Source organism: Empidonax traillii, unplaced genomic scaffold (genome assembly GCF_003031625.1).
Source record: "Empidonax traillii isolate 1590-97213 ecotype Southwest subspecies unplaced genomic scaffold, ASM303162v1 scaffold33:size3420811, whole genome shotgun sequence".
Taxonomy (NCBI): Eukaryota; Metazoa; Chordata; class Aves; order Passeriformes; family Tyrannidae; genus Empidonax; species Empidonax traillii.
In genome coordinates this window covers 1,695,812-1,714,015 of record NW_020955226.1, presented here as the reverse complement: position 1 = coordinate 1,714,015, position 18,204 = coordinate 1,695,812, and the positions used below count along the sequence as shown (strand labels likewise).

At 36.5% G+C, this 18,204-nt stretch overlaps 1 long non-coding RNA gene across 1 annotated transcript in view; it reads left to right on the top strand.

The window, feature by feature from the left end:
- Positions 1-8,578: 8,578 nt before the first annotated feature.
- LOC114073745 overlaps positions 8,579-18,204 on the top strand; it is a 27,972-nt gene continuing 18,346 nt past the window's right edge. Inside the window, exons 1-2 of the long non-coding RNA XR_003574381.1 lie at positions 8,579-8,613; positions 9,459-9,552. This is a non-coding gene — a long non-coding RNA (uncharacterized LOC114073745). The remainder of the gene's footprint in view (positions 8,614-9,458; positions 9,553-18,204) is intronic.

The window sequence follows — 18,204 nt, the reverse complement described above, 5'->3', positions numbered from 1 at the left end:
CTTACAAAACCCACTAAAATGGGAAAGTAAATAAAATGTGATACATATATAAACCTGTGCTGTCAGATGTACTTAACTATGGGACCTCATAGAATAGGATATTGCTGTAAATGTCTGCATATCTCTGTTCACAACTGATTGCAAAAGGTTAAGGAGAAAGACAAATGACAGAAATTATCTTTTCTGATTGACACATTCTTGCTTATTTACCTCAAAGATCCACCAGAGCTGGGTGCAGTACTTCAGCTGGGGTCTTATGAGAGCAGAGTAGAGGGCACATCAACTTGCACAGGTTTCAGATAGAGTAAATAATGTGTTCTCTTCTTTTTAATTTTTGAAATATCAATTATTCAATTTAGAAATGCAAGGAAAGTTGGAATTGTACAACAGAAAATTTTCTAAATAAAATTTAATCTAAGGAATATGACGTTACGGGGCATTCTGAAAGAGAATGTTCAGATAACTCACTTCTGCTCTTCAACTAGCTGTGTCAGAAAACTACAGCCCTTTTCCAAAGTAATAAGCTTAACAAAGATAAGCCTTGCTACAGGGAGTAGAGACAAGAATTAGGATAGTTTTACTCAAGAACAGGCTTGAAGCCTCAGGATTGGCAAGCACTGACTTAGAAAACCAGCTGTTATTTGTAAGATTTAAGTATTTGGGATTGCTTGAAGTTTTTAGGTTTTAAAGTAGCCTGGAACAGCTTTGGTCTACTGCTTTTTCAGTCTTATGAATGTAGTTTCTATGGTCTACTTGAAACAGCACTGCTGGATGCGTTTACCTGACCATCCTGCCAGGATGTTCTGCAAGGAACCTCTCTGTCCTTTGTCTCGATTGGATTTGCAAGAGCACTATCAGAAGGACATGACAGCATTTACTATCTCATATAAATAAATTTCTGCATCAAGATTGCTTGCTTCTGTCATCTTCTTCTTTGGGCTATACTTCTCATCCTGATGGTGAAACACGTTTCATTACTAATAGTAGCAGAAATAAATTGGTTTTCCTCTGGAAGAGACAGTGCAAATATTGTCTAAAATTCTGAAGAGAGGACAAGCACTTTCAATGCTTTTTTCAGATGTATTGCTGAGTAAGCAGGGGAAAAAAAGAGAAAGGAGACCTCATGTTTATAAATAGCTTTTGTAAAGCATCCAAAGTAAAATGTAAGCAAGAGAACAACAGAGTATTTTTTTTCAGATTGTTATGTTCGCATTCAGATGCATCATATTGTACTGTCCAATTTTCAGTTATGTTCACTGTCAGAAGTTGTAGGAAATTAGTGAATCTCATGAAATAAACTTACAAGAAATTTTCAGGGAGTTATTATGCCAAGTTTTGTGGGGCAAAGTATCAGGCACATGTAATGGGGATTTTATAAGGAAAAACTTTAGGAAAGAGAACATTTCAAATACCATTATCAATGAAAATAACAAGATGAGTTATTTTTAACCTGGAGGAATTCTACTGAGGAGTAACCATGACATCACTAACAGAACAGAAAAAAACAGCTAAATCAACTGTAATGCTGACTAAACTACATACAAATCATTAATTTTTTCTGTTTTTGCTGCTGGTGTTTTTTTTTTTTTTTACCTTTTGGTCTCTCCCCATAAAATTTCCACTTTAATGGATGAGATATAGTTAAGTGGTAGAGAGTAGTACTGGGAAATAAAATGTGATTTGCATTTTTTTATACCTCTTTCTTAATCTGTGTTGTACCTAGAAACATAGGCTTACAAATCCAACAATACAAGAAGAAATTAAATATTCACAACTTTCTTTTAACAATTTGGAACTCTTCTAGTGCATTGTTTTAATTTCTTGTCCCAGCAGAGAGGAGGATTCTACTTTATAATAAGGACATAATGGTTGAAGAGGTTGTCCTTTTTATTGTTTTGCTCTGGTTGTTTAAATGTGATCAGGAGAACTGTAAAATCAAGGAAATCCTTTCCTTTATATCTATCTGAAACAAATTTTTCCTTCTTTTTATTTAGATGCTGGATAATCACATTGCTCACACTGCAACTGCAGCTTAGGAATGTAGATGTAAAATCTCATACTGATTCAGTATGAACAGTTGTTATGATGGCCTTTCATGTAGAGGTACAATGCTTTCTTTTGAAAATGTCGTTTAAAAGCAGGTTGACTCTTCGTTTGTGACTTCAAGTACTAAAATGAATAAGAAGTTTTAACAAGGGTTGGGGTTTTTTGTTTGTTTTGGTTTTGCCTACCCCTGTGAGCCTTGAACTGATGTACCCACATTCTAAATATGTGCCTAACTAACTTTTCAGTTTGTCTCTATCTCTGCTGCTTTTGCCAAATGAAAGTTTTACGATATCCTTGTGATGCCATAGTGCTTCTTTCAGCAAGCTGAAATGATAACTGGCTTTTCTCTAGAACTGGAGCAATCCTACCACTCTGCCTATTAAGAGGAATGTTTCCTTGGGCACATCTAGTTTAATTTGCTTCGATGCTGAAGCTATATCAGTGGAAGAGACAGTGCTTGTGTTGTGAACCTTCTAGATGGTGGTGGTGGAGAGATTATTTGTTCACTCTCTTCTAGGTCTTTCCATTAAACTATTTGTGAGAGGTATTTTGATCGAAATGCCGCTGCATTCAGTCTCCTGCCTCAATAAGGCATTTTGACTCATTTCACATTCTTCCTCATTGAATAGTTTCATCATAAGTGTCAGTATATTTGTTGCTGCCAAGGCTCTAACAAAGGACCTGTTTTCCATTATATGCAATGATGTAGAATATTTTTTCTGAAAGAGATTAATTTATAACTTCAGCAGCTGCTTATACTCCTCTTAATTAAGCCTGATGTGTCCTTTTTGTCAAGAAAGACAGCATAATTCTTGTATTCTTTCTTTTAATTTATAAGAACAATGACTTCTTGACTCAGGAAGACAAATTATTTGTGATTATGAATCAAAATTATGGCTAGGTGGTTTTTGTTAACTCACAAAAAAAATATTAATTCTGTATAACCACAAGATAATTAAGGTGCTGGCAGGGGAGAAGGGGCATGTACTCTGTGAACCCTTAGAGAGCAACCTCCACAGAAAGAAAAGGACAGTGATGACAGGAGATAGTAGATCTAGAGCATGAAATGTGTTTAGGGCTTACCACAGAAGACATAAGTGCTCTCTGGTCTCTGCTTATACAGAATGAGTATTTCTTTGGGGACTGGGGGTAGAGGCAATAGTGGGCCTGTCCTTTCAGCAGCTTTTAGGTTCTATGCTTTTTTAATCAAGCTATGAAATAATAACCATAGTCTCATTAATTTTCTGTAATACCTCCCACCTCACTGACTCAGTGCAGTGACCATATAGGCATGAGTTAAAACTGGTTAGCTGAGTGAACTCCTTTGCAGAGGTTCACAATCTGCTTTTTGGCACTTTTACTGTCAGTTCATGGTGGTTTTGCTTTCAACTCCCCTTCTGTATTTGCTTTCATGAAGGAAAATGATTTTACAAGAAAGTGGTAAGTTTTCCACAGTGTGTTGATAAACCACAGTGGAGCCACTGGTCCTGCCAGGATTCAGAAGACTGCTGTACAGAATGCATGGGGACATCATTTTAAGACACTGACATTAATTTTAGTACTAAAAAACCCCTTAAAAATCATCCAAGATGTCTTTAATATCAGGACTGGGATTTTTAGTGTACATTTGCATAATTTATCTCAGCTTCTCTTCTGGCCCTTCCTTGCCTTCCCAAACCATGCAGAGCAGCAGCAGTATCATTCTGAGGCAGCTATGCTTTGAGTGTGTCTCCTAAACATTGTTAGCTGTGTCAGGCAGTCCCCAACACAGTGCCTATTTTATTTTTTATCCACAACTAGTTGGGTTACCCTGTCATAAAAGGAAATCAGGTCTGATAAGCAGGACTTTCCTCTCATGAAGCCATGCTGGCTGTGACCAATGACTGTGCTGTCTTTCAGGTATTTTTCAACACTTCCCAGGATAATCTCCATAAATTTACCAGGCAGTGAAGTGAGACTGACAGGCTTGTAGTTTTCAGGGTCTTCCTTCTTGCCCTTCTTGAAAATTGGGACAATGTTCACCAGTTTCCAGTCAGCTGGGACCTCTCTGGATTCCCAGGACTGCTCAAAAATCATCAAGAGAGGTTTTGTGATGACATCAGCCAGCTGCAATCCCTCTTTCATTAATTTCAAAAACCAAATCTTGTTGGGATTTACACAAACCTATTAGAGAATATTTTTTTCCTTCTTTTCTCTAACAAAGTTTAAGTTCAGAATGTTTTTACCACAAGGAGATTAATAGGGGAAATGCTAAATAAGGAAAGAGTAATAATTCTGTCAGTATGATTTTCCTTTCAGCTCAAGTTGTTCAAGGGCTGGGGTATGTAGCCACCTAAGGATTAGTGGCAGGGAGAATATGCCAGAGCTTTTCCCTTAAGAATTAAAAATAAAAGTCTGGCTTATGTAACACAATAAAGCTTTTAAAAGAGAAAGTGACCTAAGTTATTAATATGCAATATTTTTAGGGAAACTTGGTAATTTTTCATTATGTATTCCCAGCCTTGTACTTGTGTGGAAACCATTTGTCCTATTAGAGTTGCAGTCCAAACCACCAATCAAGGAGGTGCAGATTTTTTAAATTAAAAGAAAAACTCTACCAGCTTACCCAGAGGGTATTAGATGTGGAAGGCCCCTCTCCTGCTTACACACTGGGACTGCCACGGTATGGCAGGATCCCACTGTGGTACAGCAGCGTGCTGCCGTTTTGCTCTCCATCACAACTTGTGTCTGTTTGGTGACTGGGGCATGACTGACCACCCCACACCCACACAGGCAGCAGCCCCACAGTCAGGGAACCCCCTACCCCAGCATACAGGGAGTCTGCCACTTTTGACTACTGCATTTCCCACATGGGAAGTCAGAAGACTTTTTCCGTAGGAATTATTTGTTTGGTTTTAGTGTTCATTATCCAGACAGACTGAGATGGAGACTGATTTTGTATTTGGCTAAGGGCTTTGGTATAGATGGCATGTCCTGTCTTGTAAGGAGAAAGCCATGAAGGCCCGGGGTGCAGAGCCCCTCATCCCCTCCCATCTCTACAGGCCCCATCACCTCATGCAAAAGCCATTCTGTCACCCGCAGCTCCCGAAATAGCCACATCTGCAGCGCCATTGGAAGTTGGGACTGTTGTCAGCCAAGAAGTTCTGTGCTTTTAAATGTGGAGAGTTTGAGTGGTTTAAAATTAGTTCGGTGGAACTGTAATCAAATCCATTTATATCTATGTGAATAAGTACTTTGTCTGCAAGGCTTGACAGCAGTTGGGCCACTCACAGTGTGTGTGCCCAAATCCTCCAGGAGCAGAGTGTTTGGTTGTAAGCTGCCTACCCTGGAGACTGTGTCTCTCTAATGTTTGTAAAGATCCTGATGCATAAGTGCTGTGAGCCTCCTTGGAGTTTCTGCAATTTTCTGTTGCTTTTATAAATAAAATTAAATCATAAGATAAGACCAATGAAATGTGAAAACTGGGGACCAGTCTCTTACAGGCATTGTTATTTGACTTATTATTCATAAAGTAAACATGCTGTTAGCATGTGACTGCTAAAAAATTCTGGTTAGCTTCATATAACAGAGATGCACAAACAGAAAAAAAAATGCCTAGAATGTCTGTTTTCCTTTCTATCAATGGATAGGTAGACTCCATGTTTTTTCTCCATTTTGTCACATTAGGAAATTCTTACGTAAAAGAAAAAAACTGAAAGTCTTTTCAAGAAAAAAATATATCTTATTTGGAGCTCCTCTATTTACATAATTTAGTGGGAGAGAGAGATAACATAGCATAAATTCAAAGTTTGACTTTAATATGCCTTAGGGGAGAAGACATTTAGGAAAAGTGGGAATCATGGGATTTAGTGTGCCAGAGCAACATTTTTCGATAATGCTGCTGTTATTGAAATTAGTAACTGCTGTGCAGTGATAAGAAATACAATATTACAGTGGTCTGGTAGAGTTGTGCATATCATATGGTGTTCTGTGTGCATGCACCCCAGCATTTATGTGCTTGTTGTGTGTTGGACTTGTAAACATCCTTAGCCACATGTTTATGTTAAATACATGAGGTGTAACAGATGTTTTTTAAAGAAAAACTTTATAAAATTATTTTTTCTAAGTTAAGGAAGTTCTTTGAAGCAGCACCAGAGTTCTTGAAAGTGAGAGACATCCTTCAGGCAACGATACTGTAGTGCAGATTTCTGACAATGTCATTGAGGTCTACCATCAGCAGATCACTTGCAAAGTCAGCAATGTATATGTATGCTGTGTGAGACCCCAGAATGTCAGGACTTTGAGGCTTCTTGAATGCTTGAAATTTAACTCTGTTAGTAAAATGTTGGTCCAGTTATGTATGCAATAGAAGTATTGCTAGAATCTACTTATCTGCAGCTCTGTGCTGTTATCTTCATTTTCTGAACCTCCAGCAGTGAGATGCAGCCTTCTTGCTAAAGAACATTCATGTTTCAGCCTGATTAACATTTTTAAAATATTCATGAAAGAGACCCAGAAATTTTGCTGACACTGTTTTTAGAGGAACTAAATGCTCTGGAGCACAGATTGAATTGTACGTGGCTGCTGTGGTAGAAAAAAAACACCCTGGAGACGTCTTTTTTTCTGGGCTCCATGACAAATTTTACGTCCATCTGCACTTTACTCTCGCACGAACATAAATATCAAACTATTTTAACTTGCACCCAGCTGGAAAGTATATACTTTATGAGAAGAATGACATTTTTTAACAGTACTGTATTCACAGGTTATGGATCTCATGTGGATAATAAACTTGAAACCTACACTGTATCTACTATTACATTACTGAAGAACTTGCCTTTCAGGAAGTTTTGAGATTGTGTCCTTGCTTTATGAAGAACTCAAAAAAAGGAAAAAGTTCACCTTTTGTGTGCTTGTAGGTAATACATTAAAGCCCCCTGAATTTAGAAATTATGGGTATGTTTCTACGGAAATACCAATTATCTATTTATCCACATAGGGCTTGTTGAGCAGGATTCAGGTGAGAGTAAGGAAAACATTCCATATTCTGGTCAGCGTTGAGCCTCCCTACTTTACCAATAGAGTCATTAGTACCGGGGTTGTCTCTGTGTCAACAAAAATAATTACTTTGTAATAAAAAGTAACAAATACAACAAATGCACAGTATTACGAAGTGACTTGGTGATTACAAGTTGGGACTTGATGATCTAGGGGTCTTTTCCAACCTTTAATGATTCTGTGTCTCTATGAAGCAGTGTTGTTAAATCATCTCTTCTGGCAAAACGATACTGGTGGGAGGAATATCAGTAATCTTTGAAAAATAGCTTTAACAAGGAGAGAAAAATAGAAGAAAACAAGGTAAAAAAAAAAAAGTTGAAAAGGATAAGAGGAATTGTTTGAATATGGAGAATAGGAACCAAAAGGGAAGCTCAGTTAATGAGTTAAGAGACAGGCAGCTGTCAGTGCTGTGAGATTCCATGAATTCTCTCATAAGCTACTTTGTTGTGAACTGCAAAGAATGGTAGAGCTGAAGTATACACCTCTTTAGGAACTCAAATGCATTTTCAGTGCAGTGATATAATGTCCCTTTGTTGTTGTTGTCCCCCCTTTCCCTTCAAGGCAAAACAAACAATAAATAACAGAAATGCCTCTAGCAGAATTTTCCTGTCAGTGTTCTAGGAATCATGACTTCTGCAGACAGTTTTTTTCTCCACTTGAAGTTCAGACCTTTTTCCTATGGTACTAGTTGTGAAGGGAAAATACTGTGTGTCAATCTATTTACTTGTTGTATAGTCGTCTTCTTTCAGATATTCCTATCCACCTCCATGCTCAACCTAAAATCCTCCTGTCCAGTTCTAGTTGCATTTTACTTTTGCTGGTACCAATCTGAGTGGTTCTTCTCCAGCCACACTTCTGTAGTAACTCTCCTGAGTTTACTCTGTGTATTTAACTGTCCTTTAAAAATAGAAATCACGTAAAAGCAAAAATGTTCTCTCAGTCTGTTTTGTTTCTTCAAATGTAGGTGTCAATATTTTCCTTCATTCTGGTCTAAAGAAGATAAAAATTAATGAAGTCTAAAGTCTGTATCAATGACTGGTAAAGACTCAGATTGCCTTTGAAAGCCAGAAAGTTCAAAATGTATGAATCGTAGCAAAGTAATGTTATTACATATGTAAAGGTAGAGTTGTATCAGACAGCAAAAAGTAATGTCATGTTAAGGTCATTGGAGTGTATATTTGAGAAATAAATATTTCTGATTTATTTTATGTAACTGTAGTCTTAATGTGTCAATAATACGGATTTCCACATTTATGCTCTCCAATTTTTAATAAATGGAATAGGAAAGGGCTAGAAGATGCCATTAAGTTTCATGAAGGGCTTAGGGCAGCCTTAAATGCAAGAATGGAATGAAGTATAGAAATAACTCATTTTATCTCTCCTTATTAAGTATTTCTAATGGATTTGTTGGTCTAGTATGAATCAGTGTGATTAAGTAGTATTAGTAAAGTCTTATACCATCTTTTTTTCTTTTTTTTTTTTTGCTCTTCTTTGATTTCAGATTATCTGTATAATAAAAATGCTGCTTGAGTAGGTATTCCAAATACCTTTTATACCTTTTACCTTTTGTTCTTTCTTAACTGTCCTTCATGTCAGCAAAGAAGCATTCTGACAACCTGATTTTGTTTAAATTAACCCTATTTAATTTAACCCTCTTGTAAGTGTTTCAAGATGAGATCTTGGACTTTACTTTGAGTTTTCCACCCACTAATTTTTTTATGGATAATAACTATCTACATGGGTTTTGAAAAACAAGATTTAGGATTTTTATTAAAAAGACGGCATGTTGAGGCTGACTCCAGAGAAAGGAAACCAGAATCACATGACAGTAGTAGCCCAAATTTTCCTGTGCTTCCTATGTGGATTTCAACCATAGTAGAAACTGCATTTTCCCTGCAATGTTAGCATTGCCCTCAGAGTGATAGCTGTGTTCTGCTCTGTGCATGATGGCAGCATGTATTAGAGTGGCCAGGCTCTTATCTACAGTAAAGTTCTATTTTCTGGTCAGCAGAAGGGGAAATGCGTTTCTCATTGTTTTGTAAGTGGATGATCCCACTGTTACGTCATCTAGGGTACATTCAGAAGGTAGTTCCAGTTTCATGGCTAGGAATCAGCCTAACCAGTGCAGGCGTGCTGGGTGATTTGAACTCTGTCTCATCCTGACCATTGTCTCTGGCTCTGTCCTGGAGTTGCTACTTTATATCCTGCCTCTTGTTGGTGCAGTTGCTCATGCCAGCCTTCCCACAGTGCTAGTTTCCAGCTTGCTTTCCCTTGTGGAGCAGCTGCTCCTCTGCTCTTTGCATGTCTTTTGCTCTTTCTCCTCACCTTTTTCTCTTCTCCTTCTTAACTCCTTCACTTTCTCTTCTGGTTACCAGAGAAGGATGTTAAGGTTATTGAAGGTAAAGGGACTCTGTTGGTGGAGAAATAATACCTGAAATGGCTGCTTGCCACATGAGGATACAGAAGAGTGTAAGTTTCAATCTAAAAGAACAGGAGTGGAATGTATTTTCTAATGTCTTCTGTCTGCTTTCTTTCTGTGTGTGTAGTTCTTGATAAACATCTAAGTAGAACTCTGGTGTATGGCAGACACCTTATGTTTTTTTGTCATATGGCAGTAGGTGTAAAGCACATTTACAAGTGGATCTTTACATGAAACATCAGAGTTTTCCAGGGACCCAGTTTAGGTAAGGGCTGATCCTTCACATACACTTGAAAACCACTAAGGTCTGTGTTCTTATTGCTGTAGTTATGCAGTACACCAGTGGGTACGAACTGAAGAGTGGGCAGAACCGAGAAGCCTAATTCCAGCTTTGCTTCTAAAGGTGTATTAGTAAGAGCTTTAGGCAAGTAATTTATAAACAGTAACTCAGAAATTAAATCAGTATCTTAATAGGTCTTGCTGAAATTAGCATTTGCTTATGTGGTGTGATTATGCAGATAGTGGGGGGCACAGGCATACTGTATCTACATAGGAATAATTGTTGCTATATTTATTTTTCTATGTGCAGTTATTAAACTCAGAAAGCATTGATCTTTTTGCCTCTTAGCCAGTGCTGACAGTGAAGATGTTCTGGACACCCATGATGTGATTCTCTTAGAGCTAGCTTAGCTACCAGCTCAGTGAGATTAATCTGCATGAAATGTTTAGCTGCTTCAAGCAGATCTCATCTTCTAATGCAGCATGCTTTAGAGGAAATGTGCTTTAATTTGTCCTCTGTAGAATAGGAAGAATGTTCATTCCTATTGTCCTAATCACATGTTGGACGTGACACTGTGAGAATTAACGAGTCAATGTTTCTACAATACTCTGCTGCTGAGGGGGATGTTTTGTGCATGTTATTGGCTGTTAGGTGTGATTCCAAGCTATGACTAATGGCAAAGCACAGTTGTTATTCCCACATTGCCATTAGGAACAAATAAATTATTTTAACATGTTCTCCACCCACAGAAATTTCTCAGTATCTTTTAATTTGCATGGCTTTTTACAAACAGCTTTTTAGGAAAATCAAGAGCGTTAAGGAAAAAGAAACTTGGTGCAAAAGAATCATATGGCATTGCCAGCACACCCAATCAAAACTGCAAGTCAGAAAGCAATGTAACTGTTAAAGAATTAAAAATGAAGGTAAGCATCTATTTGAGGCATGCAGTACAAACCAAAATTATTATACATAATGCCAGTCTCTGAGACAAGCAGTGTTCCAGCAAAAAGAAAGGGAACAGTTCAGCATGTAGAGACAAAATCTGAGAGAAGATGTAAAGGTTATTAAAGTTAGCTAAAGAAAATATTCTTCAAGTTTGCCTGGTTTGTTTGAGCTTAAAGTTCAAATGTGATGATTTGGGGGGGGCACCAAATCTCTTTTCCTTATTAATATTTGTCCTTTGAATGAATATAACTCGAAAATTCACAGTAATTAAGACCTTCTGTATTTATTCCAATATTTAATTTTCATATTCTTAGAATTCAAAGAGCTTGGAAAATCTTGGAAAGTGCAACAAGAAAGGAGATTGAGCAAAAAGTGGAATTCCTCATAACTAATTAGTGAAGACTGAGCCAAAAAAAGAGTGTTTGAGCTTTGCAGTCCTATTTGATTCCCAGACCAGTTTTATGCCAACCCACTATAGTTTAGAGCAGTCTTGGAGATATTCTAAAGTCATCCAACTGCCCCCTAAATAGCAGCCTTCCAAGAGAGAAAGTCCAGCATTGCCCCTTGTGCTTCCTGCACGGGAGCTGGGGCCTGGGGTAGAAATGCCAGCTTTGTGTCTGCCAGAGGGCCTCTGTAACAATTCTGCAATCACAGGGAAGTTCTTGGCTGGGGAAGTGTGGTTGGTTTTTGTTCTCTTGTGGCCAGAGCAACGCAAAGGAATTCAGACAAACTGAAGGGACTGAGCCTCTCAGTCTAGTATATAGCTTCTAGTCTAGTATATACTTACTCAGTATATTATTTCATGCATTTTGTGCTATCTTGTTTGGAAATAAATCCAGGCATGTACAGAGAGGAGCTGATCCAATATTACTTTATTGCCAGAGCTCCAGCAGCTTGCTTAATACTGTGTAATATTTTATGAGTTACAAATTCATTGGTCGGGTTGTCAGGCTAACCATATGGTTGGCTTTAGAGGAATGTACCAGTTTATTTGTTGGATCAAATTTTTGTTTGATTAAGACATTTTCAGTTAGCTGACCTTCAAGTTTGGTTACCTCAGAAACTGCTGTTTACTAGAGCAGACTCCAGGCTTGCAGTGACAAACACCTGAATCAAACTTAAGTTCAGCAATTTACCTGAAAAGTGTCAAGTGAACAGCTATGTTAGATCACTGTGGAGATTTTACTCATTTCCCTGGTGAATATTCCAAGGGGGACAATGTTGTGTTGTACTTCAGACTTAGTAGAGACTTGGCTTCAGGTTTAACATGCTTTTCTTCATCATATTTCTGTGGTAATACATAAGAGGACATCATTCACGCAGTGTGTCAAAACACAGTGGATTTATTTTGACTTCCTGATGTGATGCTTCTGTAACTCCTCCAATTTAGCAGCATTAGTGTTCTGACTACCGATTTAGATTCCTAGTTGGAAAAGAGAACAAAAGACTTCTATACCACAGCTTTTCTTGTTCCCTACCCATTCTGGCACTCAGACTGCAAGTGAAAAATGGGAGTGGTGAAGACCTTGCACTTGTTCTGTAGTTTGACTTTTAATATCCCTCTTACCTCTGGCGTGTTTTGTAGACACCTGAGAGGGTTGCTGCAAATTGTGTTACTTTTCCCTGTCCTTTTGGACCCCAAAAGAGAGAGGATACCACTTGTCTGGTGATTATCAAATGCATTTTTACATGATTTGAGACCATTGTTCTATCTGATATAAATGGCCTGACTGAAACTGTTCTCCAGCCATCTGAGCAAGGCTTTGTATTTCATGATTTTATGAGCAGCAACAGCTTTTCCATCAGTTATGATGTTCTGAAAACTCAGTGCCAATTTACCTTCATGTCATCTGACAAAATGTGCATGTAGCACAGAATTCAACTGTATTTAAGGATGTTTTGAACTCCAGTATTGATTTATTGTAGGTAGGTACCACTTCAATATCAAAAGAGTCATAATGAAAATTAAAGGTATTGTTACAATACTCGGTGGGAACAATCTTGGACAGCTGAGGTATATTTCAGATAAAAGGTCATTTGAGTTGGCTACAGTAGAGGTGCTGTTAGAACCTAGTAAAGCAGAAAATACTATTAATATGTGTGAACTGTTGCTTCCTTTTGGCAATTCAAACACATCAGTAATGTGTATTGTGAAGTTAGATACTATGTCACTTCCCAAGTGGCACTTGGCACTCTAGGAAATACTTGGAGATCTGCTGATTTATTAATACATTGACTGCTGCTTTTTATATGATCAGTTGCCTGCTCTCCTTGACTGTCTAACAGCCTTCTGGGAATTAATGCTATGTTTCTACTTATGCTAATCAAAAGTTGGTATACCAAGTATTTCTACTGTCAAGGGAGCTATAGTGAACAAGAAACACTGAACATGATGATCTGTCTGCGAATCAGCTTTATGCCATCTTCCTTTTTGTTTGTTCCTCTTTTTTTTCTCCCTCTATAACAGTAGTCATCAAAAAGTAATTTTTCAATTAATTATTATTTTTAAGCTGAAACAGGAAGTAAATGTGCATTTTGAAAGCAAGAACAAGAGGCACCCGTCTCTAATTCATCATCTAAAATTTTGACACTTTCTGGTTAGGGCACTTTCTTATAGGCAGATAGCAGACTGCAGTGGTTTTGTCTGTGGAGAATTCATTCCTAATTCCCTGTTTCATGATGCTACTTACTTAAGCCAAATTTGCTTTTTAGACATTTTGTTCATGGAGTAGTTAGCAAGTGCATTCTGAAATAGTAATAATTTTTCTAGTTGCCACTCTTTTTTCCTACAGTGAAAAAAAGATACCCTTTCACAAATGACTTTAGTCAACCTCACAGTCAGTAACTATTCAAAATACTGGTTTTGTTTCTACTTTGCTGTTGTCTTAGTGGCATTAGCTTTTCTCTGCAAAGATTCATTCAATTAATTAAAAATGTTCTATTTTATGCTCATCAAAACTGAAATAACAGTAAACATCTAATTTCTTTTAATAGTAAAATAGTAAAATAGTTGTATTACTGTGAATTTTTTCCTAATGTTAATTATGCAGAAGCAAGTTTAGCATAACATGGATCGTGTCTATTGTTTCTCTTGCATTTTAAGACCATTAAGCCTTATGCTCCCTTAAATTACACAGTATCCTTTTTTTTTTTTCCCTAGCACTATTCCATGTTTGACACTGGCTTATTGATAAACCTATCACTTACATACATTTAAAAGCACTGCTCTATTACAACCCAGTTCTACCAGGTGTTTTGTATTTTGGACTTATTTAGCCATACTTATGGAATATTTAAAGTATTAGTTCCCTACATGAAGGTGCAATTTTAAAAACAACTAACAAAATTTACTATTTTCCCCCCTTTATGTTGTATTTTTTGAGTTGTTGCTGGCCACTACACAAAACAAAAGTTCTGTCTGAACTTTAGACATGAGATTAATAATGTGACATATGACTCAGAAAATTATTTGAAAATGTAGTTAAGAAGTTGAACATAAATGCTTAATTACATGGGTTCTGTTCTTACAGAGCTTATTTTTTAAAATACCTTTAAAGACTGTTTTTTTTCTTCTCTCAATTCTTCCTTAGCCATCTTTTGGCCACCATGTGAAGAAGAAGAGTAAACTTGACAGATTTTTCATTTGATTCCCATAATCACAGAATCAGATAGGTTAGAAAAGACCTCTCAGCTCATCGAGTCCAACCTTTGACCTAACATCAGGACACTTCCAGGATTTGTCCATATTCTGAGTCTCTCCTGCTTTCTTCTGTGGCAAACAGTAGTTTTTTGTGGCTTTTTCAGTATTACTTTACTCACTGGATGTTGGGAATGCATATAAAGCATGTTGTGCGTAAAGTGAGAAGGTGTTCAGTGATCATCCTGTCCAAAATTTTTAATACCCATTTTCTGTTTCGAGAGCTGAACTTAAAATAGTTCCAGCTTGGTCTGATGATCTTTGCAAGTTACAACTAAATATGATGTATTTGGCCTTTGAAAGTATAGTTATTTTTGTATTTATGCCATCCAGTCAGTATTTTTGGTTCAGTTACAATGTGGTCAACTTTCTCTCAGTAAATAAATGTAGAAAAGTATCTCATTTGTGAAACCCGTAGCTTCCTTTGTTGGTTATTGCCAGTTAGGGAGCCTACAGTATAGGGGTATCATTAGCTTTGACAGATATGGAATTAGACTTTGATGTATTATCTTATTTGTATTTATTGATCAGTAATAAATTTGGACAATAAATCAGAAAAGGGTTTCTGAATGTTCTGAAATAGGCTAAGAGGATGAGGAGACTTGAATATCTTGCATCAGGACAGAGCTTGCTAAAATGATGAAAGAGAGAAGGTTTAGGAGGGAAGGGCTCATGAAGCTGACAATTAAAATGCATACCTAGATCTCACAATTACTAATAGTAAATATAATAGTGTGGTGTGTATGTTGTAGACCTATCCCCTTGTACTTGATTTTAAATATATGACTAATTCTCCTATAGAACTACTTTGATATTTAAAAAGCAAGCACACAGTTATTTTATTATGACTTTCCACCTCAGAGGAAGAGAGCTGGGCCCTGCGGAGCACTGCGTTCATACTGCAGTGTGTGCAGCCCAGCTGGTTTTAGAAGCATTTGGCCAATGCTTTTATGTTAGGAATTAAGGCAATGTAAGGCCAGTGATGAAGAGCAGCCTCACAGAAACTTGCAATGACATATATGAAAAACTTGCAAAATGAATGTTTGGAAAAAAGCATACTGAATGGAAGGAAATGGCTACTTGGTAAGTTCAAAACAAATGAGTTCACAGATTTAAAAGGCAGAAAACAGTAAGCAGCTTTTAAAAAGAATCAGAAGGTAGAAACACTGCACTAAGAGATAGGTATAAATGTTTAAACAGCACCACTAACAAGAAAGTAAACATTTTTAAATCATGAAGCAGAGGTACTTCTGTGAGTAATGGAGTTTACAGCACATACCTTTGCAACAGAAGTCCTCCATGACATCATACTCATTGAAACAACGGTTGTTACTTCATGAAGTGACATAAAATGAAAACAGAAAAGGTTTACACCAAAAATACAAAAAATTCAGTTACAATGCACTTTAGTTCCTATACAACATATATGCTTATGGGAAAACATTTTCTTTATTTGGTCTACACAGGAACTGTAAAATGGAATGCATCAAAAGATCGTTAAGTTTTCTCATCTAATTAATCTAGAAATCAAAGAGACATTCAAACTAAATTTTCAAGGGACCATGAGCTTCTAACACAAAGAGAAAGTAATGGTTGTAATTGTTGCTTCTGTTGAATCTCTTGCAATAACTTTTATCTTCTTGAGATACACTTTTTTATATATAATGGCAATTTCAGAAAATTAAGTACATCAGAATATATGTATTGTATCCAAAATTGAATATACTATATTGGAAAGATTCTGCTCTGCAATTTCTCTCTTGTTGAATGAATTCCTGCTCTTTTCTACTTAAATAATACTATATTGGAAGCTGACTTTCATTTCAATGTAATTTTTATTCATAACAAAGATGGTGTTCAAAAGAACTGTAATTTTCTTTTGAAGTTCCTAATTTTCTTCTTTTTTTTCCAGAGAGAGTCGAGATATAAAAATAGAAATGCATTTAATGGTGCAAAATGCCTAGGGGCTTACAGCCTGCAATTTAATGTTTTATTCATAATTTTCCACAATAATTGTAGTTATTTGTTGATCTTCATACAATTCTTTTCAATATCATTTGGAATTTAAAATTATTGACACAAATTTTTTTTCTGGAGTTTCAAGATCAGTTTTCCAGTAATAAAACCAGATATCCATATGCAATTCACAGTGAGCATTTCTTGCAAAGTGCTCAACTACATGAATTATTTAATACTTTAGTTGTTCATCTGTTTCTCTTTGCAAGGACTGCTTCATTTCTGTAGACACAGTAATGTCCTTGATTTGCTTTTCATACATATTAGTCTAACTTAGATACTGGTTTTGTGAGCTATCTTAGGTTGAATGACAAACAAAATAATTGTGAAGACTATAAAGCAGAATCTCCCTTTGCAATTTAACCTGCTCTTAATTTCCACTGAATTTTCCATTGGACAAATCAAATACTGTTCTGCTGCAAACAATGAGCCAGTGACTTCTCATGTTCACATGGCACTGCTATTGTCTGTGTATCTCTGAAGTGCTCTTATGCTACACTTTCCAGCAGACCTCATAGGGTATTTTAGTCAACTGAATTCTTGGATCTTTGGAAATGTTAACTCTCAATTTTTGACTATTTCTCACAAGAGACCACAACATAGAAATCTGATCACTGCAATAATGTACATCAATTCATATCAACTTGATCTCTCTATACTTTTCCTGATACAGTTTATTTCCTTTTTTGTCTTGCAGACTGAAATAAATGTCCCATCTGCAGATGAGATACTTTTGCATAGCTTTTCTTACATTGGATCTTTGCAATATTCATTCTGCTCTTATTGCTTTTTTACAAGTGTTTTCCTGCTCCATATCATCTTTTAAAATATCTTATTAATTTCTTCAGTCTGTCCAGTTTTAAATATTTCTAGAAGTTTAACATACCGCTTGGGCCATGCAGCTATTTGAGAGTTCCCATTTACATTTGGGCAGTAAATGTACTTTCAACTAAACTCTCTATTTCAGGGTGTGCCTCTCTGACCTTCAGTTTCCATTTAGCAGTACTTGAATTCTGCCACGGGAAGTCATTAGTACACATCTGTTCTTCAGTCAGGACAGTAGCCAAAGCACTTCATCAAGCAAGTTATAATATTCTCTTTTATTTAAGTATAACACGTTTTATGCTGCAGGCAATACCAGTTAATCAATTGCACTTAGTACATATTTAATTGTGCATCTTTATGTTAGGTGAACAGTCAAGAACCATCATGTTTAGTTTGGCATCTCGTGTTTATTGAAAAGAGAAAAGATAACATTTTAGGCACAAAAATGAAGAATTTTTTGCAGAAGTTTTCTCTAGTTGCTAATAAGCAGCACTGAAGTTAGCTGTTGCATCTTACAGAAAATTCAGCTTCTGAAGCAATGAACTGAACTTTTGAGAAGCACAAAATATGCACAACCTGATAAGAAATGCATTTTCTTTGTCAGATATATATGCATATTTAGTTGCAATGCAACTACCTTAGCTACAGAACATGGTTACTTTTATGCTAAAAGCAAAGTCATTTTGAAATGTATGAAATATGAACAACTGTACAGAACTTGTCAGATAGGTGCTTTGGCACAATTTACCTGAAAAAGCTAAATTATCAGTTGGAGGTAAACTGCAGTGGCAGAAATAACTAAGAATAGGAAGAATTTGGTACAATATTGTGTGTGAGACCTTACATTGAGTAAAGATGGGATTATTATTATCTATTATACAGGTGTTTGGTTTTTCCCCTTTCTCCTTTTTTCCCCTTTCTCCTTTTTCCCCTTTCTCC